General features: G+C 39.1%; 1 long non-coding RNA gene across 4 annotated transcripts; it reads left to right on the plus strand.

The window, feature by feature from the left end:
- Nucleotides 1–1,234: 1,234 nt before the first annotated feature.
- On the plus strand, nt 1,235–2,781 carry LOC131620983 (uncharacterized). Of its 4 annotated transcripts, none has more exons than XR_009289411.1 (5): nt 1,236–1,276; nt 1,377–1,495; nt 1,830–1,908; nt 2,076–2,178; nt 2,310–2,781. It is a non-coding gene; the product is annotated as an uncharacterized LOC131620983 (long non-coding RNA). The 4 variants fall into 4 exon arrangements; XR_009289412.1 differs by having other exon boundaries at nt 2,605–2,775; XR_009289410.1 differs by lacking the exon at nt 2,310–2,781 and having other exon boundaries at nt 1,235–1,276; nt 1,412–1,495.
- The last annotated feature ends 6,876 nt before the right edge of the window (nt 2,782–9,657 follow it).

Raw genomic sequence — 9,657 nt, forward strand, 5'->3', positions numbered from 1 at the left:
TTCTTATCAATTATCTTAGTTTTGATGATAACAATAATATGAATTTTGCTTAAGATAATATGGTACTCTAATCCAATGCAATTTCCCTTTCAGGAAATATATAAAGAGTACGCATAATTCAGCGCTCAGAAGTTGTGTCTCAAATGGTTCAGCATGCAACATCAAAACATGGTCTGGCAAGACATCAGAAGATGGTCGAAGCAGAATCAGAACATGGGTCTATGGAAGCATCAGAAGAACATGAGATCAGAAGCACTGAAGATCAGAAGATGGTATCACGCTCAGAAGCACTTCAAGGTCAGAAGATCAGAAGATGCTATGCACCAAGCTGTTTGACTCTGATGATATTCAAACGTCGTATTCACAAACATCAGATCAGAAGGAAGTACAGGTGGCAGACTACGCTGACTGACAAAAGGAACGTTAAAAGCTACTAAAGGCTACGTCAGTAGACACAGCGTGAACAAGGCTCGAGGTAGTTGACAAAAGCGTATAACATTAAATGCAATGCTGTACGGAACACGCAAAGCATTAAATGCACTCAACGGTCATCTTCTCAACGCCTATAAATATGAAGTTCTGATGAGAAGCAAGGTTAACGATTCTGCTCCAAAACAACTCAAATTAACTTGCTGAAACGCTATTCAATCAAAGCTCAGAATCTTCATCAACTCACTACATTGCTGTTGTAATATATTAGTGAGATTAAGCTTAAACGATTAAGAGAAATATCACAGTTGTGATTATCGCTTTTAAGAAGCATTTGTAATACTCTTAGAATTACATTAAGTTGTAAGGAACTAGAGTGATCGTGTGATCAGTATACTCTAGGAAGTCTTAGCAGTTGGCTGAGCAGTTTGTAACTAGAGTGATCGTGTTGATCAGAATACTCTAGGGAAGTCTTAGGAGTGAACTAAGCCTAGAGTGATCGTGTTGATCAGTAGACTCTAGAAAAGTCTTAGAGGGTATCTAAGCAGTTGTTCCTGGAGTGATCAAGTTGTGATCAGAAGACTCTGGAAGACTTAGTTGCGGACTAAGTGGAAAACCATTGTAATCCGTGCGATTAGTGGATTAAATCCTCAGTTGAGGTAAATCATCTCTGCGGGGGTGGACTGGAGTAGCTTCGTTAACAGCGAACCAGGATAAAAATAATTGTGCAATTTATTTTTATCGTCCAAGATTTAAAGTCACACTTATTCAATCCCCCCCTTTCTAAGTGTTTTTCTATCCTTCACTAACAACCTCTCAGGGTGCTCTCGGTTCTTTCATTTTGAAGGTAATACGAATTGTTTTTCCAACTTCTTAAATCGATTCGTTTTTCGTTTTATGATCATAACTCAATTGATGGCTCACTCTCCCTGTTTCGATTTTTCTAGTGATTTTCGTTCTAACAGGAGACTAATTTTAACAGCAACAAAAATGCAAAATTTAGAGAGAGAGTAGAATCAACTTACCTACGGCAAGGCAAGGAGATTTTTGCGGTTTTGATGTTGAGGTAAGCTTTTGATTGCTCTGCTTCTGAAATTCTGCAATTTTTAGTTGTTGTGATGGCTGTGTTTTTTGAACCTTTGATGATGTTATTACTGCTTTGAATTTTTGTTGAAAAACTGTTTATGATTGCTGCAAATATGTTGTTGAAATTTTCTGGCGAATTGCTGTTGTTGATGCTGTTTTAGAACCGTGATGAACTGTTGTTATTGTTGTTATGTTGCTGAATTTTTGAATGAATTGATGTATATGATTCTGAATTTGATTAGATGATGAACAAGCTTTGAATTATTGTGATGCTGAACCGTGATTCCTTGTTGTCGCAACTGTTGTAATTGCAGTGTCGGTGTCGGTGTTTGGATCAGCTATTGATTGAAGATGATGTGCAAACGATGCGTAAACACGGGGCTGCCACTGGAGGTATGGTTTTGAACCTCCTTTCTTTTTTCTAGAAACTCGGGTGGTGTTGTTGAAGAACACTCTCGAATTGTTGTTGAACCGGTTATGAACTTTTGAACTTGTTGCAAATTGTTTGAAGCGACTTTGAATTGTTGTTACTAACAACTTTTTTTTTGAAATTGTTGTAGGCTCTTTGATGAAGGTGATGCCACAACACCTCTTTGGATTCACGGGAACTTTGGATATTAAGGAGACTTGAAGATGATCTTCAAGTGGAAACCTTCCACCAAGGTATGAACTATTTCTTCACCCTTTTTCAAACTATGGAACTTTGAAAATTATGAAAAGAGAGAAGTGAGAAAGCTAGTAGTTAAGGTTGCTTTTTGTGTCATTTGCAATGAAGTGAACACTTCTATTTATAGGAAAAGCTTAGGATGTGTTTGGCAATTTGGTGAACTTGATTGGCAATTTTCAATCATTGAAAGAATAAGAATATATTCCTCATCATTGAAAGAATAAGAATAAGAATAAGAATATATTCCTTATGTCATTATCCTTGTGACAAATAAGCCATGTGGGTAAATTTTTATGTCATTTTATGATATCTCTAAGTTGCATAATTTTATGACATAAAAATCTCTCTTTGGCTTTCTTTGACTTTTGCTAATCTCACCCCTCTTTTGTTTTCTTTTTCATGTCACATGAGAACTCTTGAAGAAAGAATGAAGAATCTTGAACTTGAAGAATGAAGACTTTGAAGATTGAAGAATTCAAGAATGTCTTTGAAGTTTTATTTTTCTTTCCCTTGTAATTCCAACTTTGTATGAATGAAACTTTGTAATTCTTGAATTTTAAATAAAGTCCCTTCATTTGTAATTCATTTGTTCCATAAAAAAATATCATTTGTGAATGCTTGAATCTCTTGTTAGAACTTGAATGAAGTTACTATTCTTGAATTGAATTTGAATTCCTTTTGAATGTTGAAAATTTGCATGAACCCTTTTTTGAAAGGAATTGGTAGAATATCCTTGAAGTAGTGAAGTTTTGAATTTCAAGTCTTGAAATGTATTCTTGCACCATGAATTAGAAATGATCTTGAATTAAAATCCTTGAACCCATAATCTTGAATCATTTTTGAAGTAATTTTCCAACAATGAATTAAACACGATATTTTCTTTGCAACTTTGATGAAATTCCCATGAATGATCAAATAATTCATATGAATCAAATCTTCACCATGAGCAATCCATGAGCCTAAAAAACCAAGAAATAGATTCCAAGCAAGTCTCTTAAATCGCACCAATTGGCAATGGCGCCTTTAAAATGAAATCACCCACGAACATGAATGTATCTTGCAAAGAATGAGTGAATGAATGAATCATATTGAGTTATTGGAAGACCTTGAGTCATGGTTTGAGTTGTGGCACCATGTCCTGATTAAAAAGTCAGTTATTCAGTGAATTAGGTCAAAAAACCCTAATTGTCGACCTGATGAAATTGATGACTGTGGATCTTGAATTGAGATGTAATCTCCATTGGATATTGTCATAGGGATTATTTGAGGATGATTGAAACCTTTGATTGACTTCCTGGAGATTTTTAGGGTTTCCCAAATGTGATCCCTGATTTCAGTCCCTGATAGTTCAAAACCCTGATCTGAGGATTTGTCTGATCAATCTTTGTGTAGGAGATGTCTTGAGCCAATGGATTAGGTCAAAATAATGTACTTGAGGTCTTGATATCATGTCCCAAGCCATTAGGTCAAATTCTGAGCAAAAGTTAGGAGTGTGCTGTCTTCAGTCAAAACCCTAATTCAGTCGATTCAGAGCCTTTGAGCTTGTTGAAATGAATCTCTGAGGACCAAATATTGATTGTAGATGAAGATGATTCATTTGAGATGAAAGGAGAACAAAACCCTAATTGATTGTTACTTGTACTGATGAGTGATTTCCAGATTAAATCTTGCTGAGCACAAGTAACAAACACAAGCTATGCAATTTGTTAGAGATGCAAATGATGCATATGCAAATGATATGAGGTGGTATCTTAGGTCAAAAATTGGGGTATGACACAGGGGGTAATCAAGATCCCCCACAAGGTTCAGGATCAGGAGCGGCAAATTCGACTTCTACTCAAGAAGCACGAGATGCAACAGGTCCAAATGGATCGAGACCTGCAGACAATTCCCAGACTGCGCCTGAAAATACTACAGGACATTCAGGAACTGTTCCAGTTTCGGCATCGACAACCGCACCCTCATCTACAAGTGCAGATGATGTACTGTATCCCTGGACAAACGCTGCAAACAATTCAATGGGTCAAGGCACAAGTTCTGGCTTCGAATGGAGACCAAATAGTCCATATGGAATGCCATACCAATTCCCATTTGGAACAGACGTCCGAGGGGCAAGACCTGTAAACACCTCAACTCATAATACGACATTTTCACCAAATGTTAGTTCAGTGGGTCGAAGTGGACGCAACACTAATTTTTCTACCCAAATACCCAATTTCACCACAAATAACCAAGCAGCATTTCGACAAGAAATGGATGCAAGCAACCATGATATGGTAGGGGTTTTGGCCAGAGAACTAACTTCAGTCTTGAACCCACTAATGGCAAATGTTACTACGACAAATAGAGAAAACGTAGAAATTTTCCAAAAGATATCATCGCAAATGAATCGAATGTCAGAATTCATGGGAGTACCACCACCTAAAAGGAAAGACAAACAGCCTTCGAATCAAGAAGAGAGGCCCGTTTTAGAACGTGTACAAGACATAGTTCCATCATCTAGGACGGCTACTAGGGATGTAGGCCCCTCACGAAGAACAGAGGTGTTCGAAGGGACTCCAATAATTAACTTAGAAGCTTCAAATCAAAGAACTGTCCCCGTCCGACAAGAAACGGAGGAGGAGCAACCCGGATTAAGGATTGTGGGTAGGAACGAACACCCAGATGAAATTGTTCAAAGAGTCAGAAGAGAAAATCTGGCCACAGAAAATAATTTAACTGCCATGATAGAAAGGGTTATGGCCAATAATGGCCTTAGTACTGGACTCAGACGTCCAAATTATACATCCCCTATATCAGATTATATCATGCAAACAGAATTGCCTAGGGGAACTAAGGTTCCTAAATTCACAAAATTTTCTGGCGAAACTAATGAGTCAACTGTGGAACATATTGCTAGATATTTAACAGAAGCAGGAGACTTAGCGGGAAACGAGGATCTAAGGATTAAATATTTCCCTAGTTCGCTGACAAAAAATGCGTTTATTTGGTTCACTACTTTGCCACCAAATTCGATAGACGCATGGGCATACTTAGAAAGGTTGTTCCACGAGCAATTCTACATGGGTCAAACTAAGATAAGTCTGAAAGAATTGGCCAGTGTTAAAAGAAAATTCATAGAGACAATTGATGACTACTTAAATAGGTTCCGCCTGTTGAAATCAAGATGTTTTACAACGGTTCCGGAACATGAACTCGTCGAAATGGCGGCGGGTGGTTTGGATTATTCAATAAGAAAGAAACTAGACACCCAATACCTCAGGGACATGGCCCTATTAGCAGATAGGGTTCGACAGGTCGAACGCCTGAAGGCAGAAAAAGCTAGGGCAAATAAAAGCTATAAGAAAGAAAGAGTGGCGTACGTCGAAGCCGAGAATGTTGATGAGGAGTCTTTCAATGACTCATATAGCCCTGAAGAAGTCGAAATAGACTTGGCTGAATTAAAAGAAGCGCCACCTTATGCTTGCAAATTGTTAAATCCAGCAAATGGAAAAAACCCAGTAGAAAATGATAAGAATGATAGGTTCCCTAAGAAAACTTATACATTTGACATTACCAAATGTGATGAAATATTTGATTTACTGGTAAAAGATGGCCAAATGATACTACCCCCAAATTCCAAAATTCCTCCGTTGGAACAACGGAAGAAAAGAGGTTTTTGTAAATATCATGGTTTTTTAGGCCATAAAACTTCTCAATGTTTTCTTTTCAGGGATCTAATTCAAAATGCTCTCAATGATGGAAGGTTGAAGTTTGCTGACAAAACCAAGAATCAAATGAGGGTAGATTCAAATCCTCTGAACATTGCTGACGCTAGCTTCTGTGAGGTAGAAGATATCAACATGGTAGAGGCGTCTGAAGTCGAAGTTGTAGAAACTAAATCAAAGTTCAATGGAAAGCAGGCTACTGAAAGCCCAAATGATGACAAAATCTTCAATACTGATGTTGAAGAATCTTCCAAGGCAGAGATAACTGAAGCCTCGAAGGAAGAAAGCAGCGAGGCCACTGAAGACCTCAGGATGAAACTCCAGAAAATACAAATCTCTGAAGTTCCTCCAGTAGCAGTTAACATGGTCAGTGCCAGACGCCCAGTGTCTGAGTTTGGCGAATTAGAGACTTGGTTAACAAGGCAAAATGGGGGCATCGAAGCTCCACAAAAAACTGAAAGCCTCAAAGAATATCTTTGGAAATGTCACGAGAGAAGCGGTGGTAAGCAATGGATGTGTCCAAGGTGCTCGATCATGCTGAATCAAAGAGTCGAAGCCAACTTCGAGAGGGCTCGGCGCGAAAGATGGGAACATCCAGGAAGAGAGCCAAATCCCCTGCTACAACTATATCCAAAGATGGATGAAAGCTTGGTAGGATTTTTGGTCAGATGCCACAAAGGAAACACTGAAGTTGCTCTGTGTCCCAGATGTGGGGCAGTCTATGATGAAAGACTCGCACGATCATTCGAACGCATATACTGCCATATGAGTAGGGAAACTCATGGGTTGCGTCCTAACCTTTATGGTTTCGACATATGGACTCCGACAAAGAGGCCTGATAGTCCACACCCTAAAGCTCGAAGAGTGACTTTCAAAGTCCCTGCGAATGCACCCAGGGATAGGTGGATACAAGCTAATGCAAGAACCAACAAATGGCGAAGCTGGGACCAAGGAGGAAGAACTGCAATGGCATATAGGAAACAATTTCAAAGACCAAATCGAGAGGCGAATCGATTGGAGAATTATAAGGGAAAAAATCCTATGTCTCGATCCCAGTGGAGAAGGCATCAGAGGATAAAAAAGTCTCAGAAGGAATACAGGCCAAGAGAAGTTGGAGAATCTAGTAGCAACCAAGTCTCATACCAGGGGGCAAAGTTAAACAAACCTCCGGTGGAACGCAGGTTGTTCGAAGCTGAGAAACTCTTAGATGAAGAAGAGAAGATGCGTTCAAATTCCTGGAAAGAAGAGGATAGAATGACAAATGATTTTGATTCCGATGGAGTGTCATCCATAAATCTTAATTGTAATGTAGTATCTGTACTCCCTCACGAGTTTAACCAGGAAGTTGAAGTAGAAGACTGCGAAGAGGCTGATATCGAAGAAATGACAAAACACAGACCTGTGTGTTACTATGTGCTGAATAATGGTGCAGTAGAAGAACAGAATGCTTTCTTCGAAAGACCAGATGAGGGTATGCGAAACCACTTGAAGCCACTTTACATCAGGGCGAAGATTGAGAATGTTGGTATTAATAAAGTCTTAGTTGATGGAGGAGCAGCAGTGAACCTAATGCCTCAATATATGCTGAAAAGAATTGGTATGTTCGATACAGATATAAGGCCACATAACATGGTCTTATCTAATTATGAAGGCAAAATAGGACAAACACTGGGAGTTGTTCAAGTCAATTTGACAGTAGGCTCAGTTACGAGGCCAACCATGTTTATGGTTATACCAGCAAAATCAAACTACAACCTTTTGCTTGGTAGAGAATGGATTCATGGTGTAGCGGCTGTACCCTCAACAATGCATCAGAGGGTGACGATTTGGAGAGAAGATGGTATAGTGGAGAATATCGAAGGTGATCAGAGTTACTACATGGCTGAAGTCAACCAGGTAAATAAAACCAACTTCGATAGGAACCTGGCAAACATAGGTCCTTGTCATGCTGCTGAAGAGATGTATGCTCCAAATAGAAATGCATTGTACTATTTGACTTTGCATCCAAATGGATTCCAATGGGATAGAGAGATCATGGATGGACCACTAGATACAGCACCATTGGAGAATTATCAGACAGTACGGCCAACAGGCTGGGATGATGACGTTAATAATGTCTGAGTCTGTGTTCTTCGAAAAGATTTCGGCCTATGTGGCCGAGAACAAAAGAAAGGCGGCTCTCGAAGCCGAACTATCAAGTACAAAGATAGATACAGTTCCAATCAAGGAAGGAACAACAGAATTGGAGATACGTACGAGTTTCGAATTCCCTGAAGACACGGCTCCAGTTGAAGAGATCATAAGAGAAGAACCAAGTCAGAGGTTAGATGCAATATACGACGAAGAACCTTTGGGATTCGAGAAAGACCCAATGGCGTCGAACATAAAGATGTTGGCCCAAGATCCTCTTGAAGAAGTAAATCTTGGAGACAATGATCAAAAGAGAATAACATACATCAGCGCGAAACTAGAGCCTGAGTTGAAAGCAACGATCATCAAAAGGTTGAAAGACAACAGAGATTGTTTTGCTTGGGATTATGATGAGATGCCTGGTCTCGGAAGAGACTTAGTCGAATTGAAATTACCAATAAAAGAAGGGAAGAAGCCAATAAAGCAAACTCCCAGAAGATTCGCGCCGGAGATTCACTCGAAGATTAAGACAGAAGTCGAAAGACTCTTGCGTTGCAAATTTATCCGAACTACAAGGTATGTCGAGTGGATTGCTAATATAGTACCTGTAATTAAAAAGAATGGCTCATTAAGAGTATGCATAGACTTTCGTGACCTTAATGCAGCTACTCCTAAAGATGAGTATCCTATGCCTGTAGCAGAAATGCTAGTAGACTCAGCCGCAGGTTTTGAGTATTTGAGCATGTTAGATGGATATTCAGGATACAATCAAATTTTTATAGCAGAAGATGATGTATCCAAGACAGCATTTCGTTGCCCAGGAGCAATAGGCACTTACGAATGGATTGTGATGCCTTTTGGTTTGAAAAACGCTGGGGCAACTTATCAAAGAGCAATGAATTCTATATTTCATGACTTTATAGAAACATTCATGCAAGTGTATATAGATGACATCGTGGTAAAATCTACCTCGGGTATGAGTCATCTCGATCATCTAAGCCAATCATTCGAAAGAATGAGGAAATATGGCTTGAAGATGAATCCCCTTAAATGTGCTTTCTTTGTGCAGTCAGGTGATTTCTTGGGTTTCGTAGTCCACAAAAAAGGGATAGAAATCAACCAAAACAAGACAAAAGCCATTATGGAAACCAAGTCTCCATCCACGAAGAAAGAATTGCAGTCTTTATTGGGTAAGATAAATTTCTTGAGAAGATTTATCTCTAACTTAAGTGGACGCACCCAAGCTTTCTCGCCCCTATTACGGCTTAAGCAAGGAAAGTTCGAATGGAGTGCAGAACATCAAGAAGCTTTCGATCAAATAAAGCAATACTTGACGTGTCCACCAATTCTCATTCCCCCGAATGGGAAGAAGCACATGCGCCTGTATATCTCAGCATCAGATAAAACAATAGGCAGCATGTTAGCCCAAGAAGATGAGAACGGCATCGAAAGAGCCATTTATTACTTAAGTAGAGTACTCAATGATGCAGAGACTAGATATACTGATATAGAAAAACTCTGCCTTTGTTTGTATTTCTCTTGTATCAAACTTAAGTATTATATAAAGCCAGTTGACGTCTACGTTTCATCTCATTGTGATGTTATTAAACACATGTTATCTAAGCCAATACTACACAG

The sequence above is a fragment of the Vicia villosa genome, linkage group LG1, assembly GCF_029867415.1.
Source record: "Vicia villosa cultivar HV-30 ecotype Madison, WI linkage group LG1, Vvil1.0, whole genome shotgun sequence".
Lineage (NCBI taxonomy): Eukaryota > Viridiplantae > Streptophyta > Magnoliopsida > Fabales > Fabaceae > Vicia > Vicia villosa.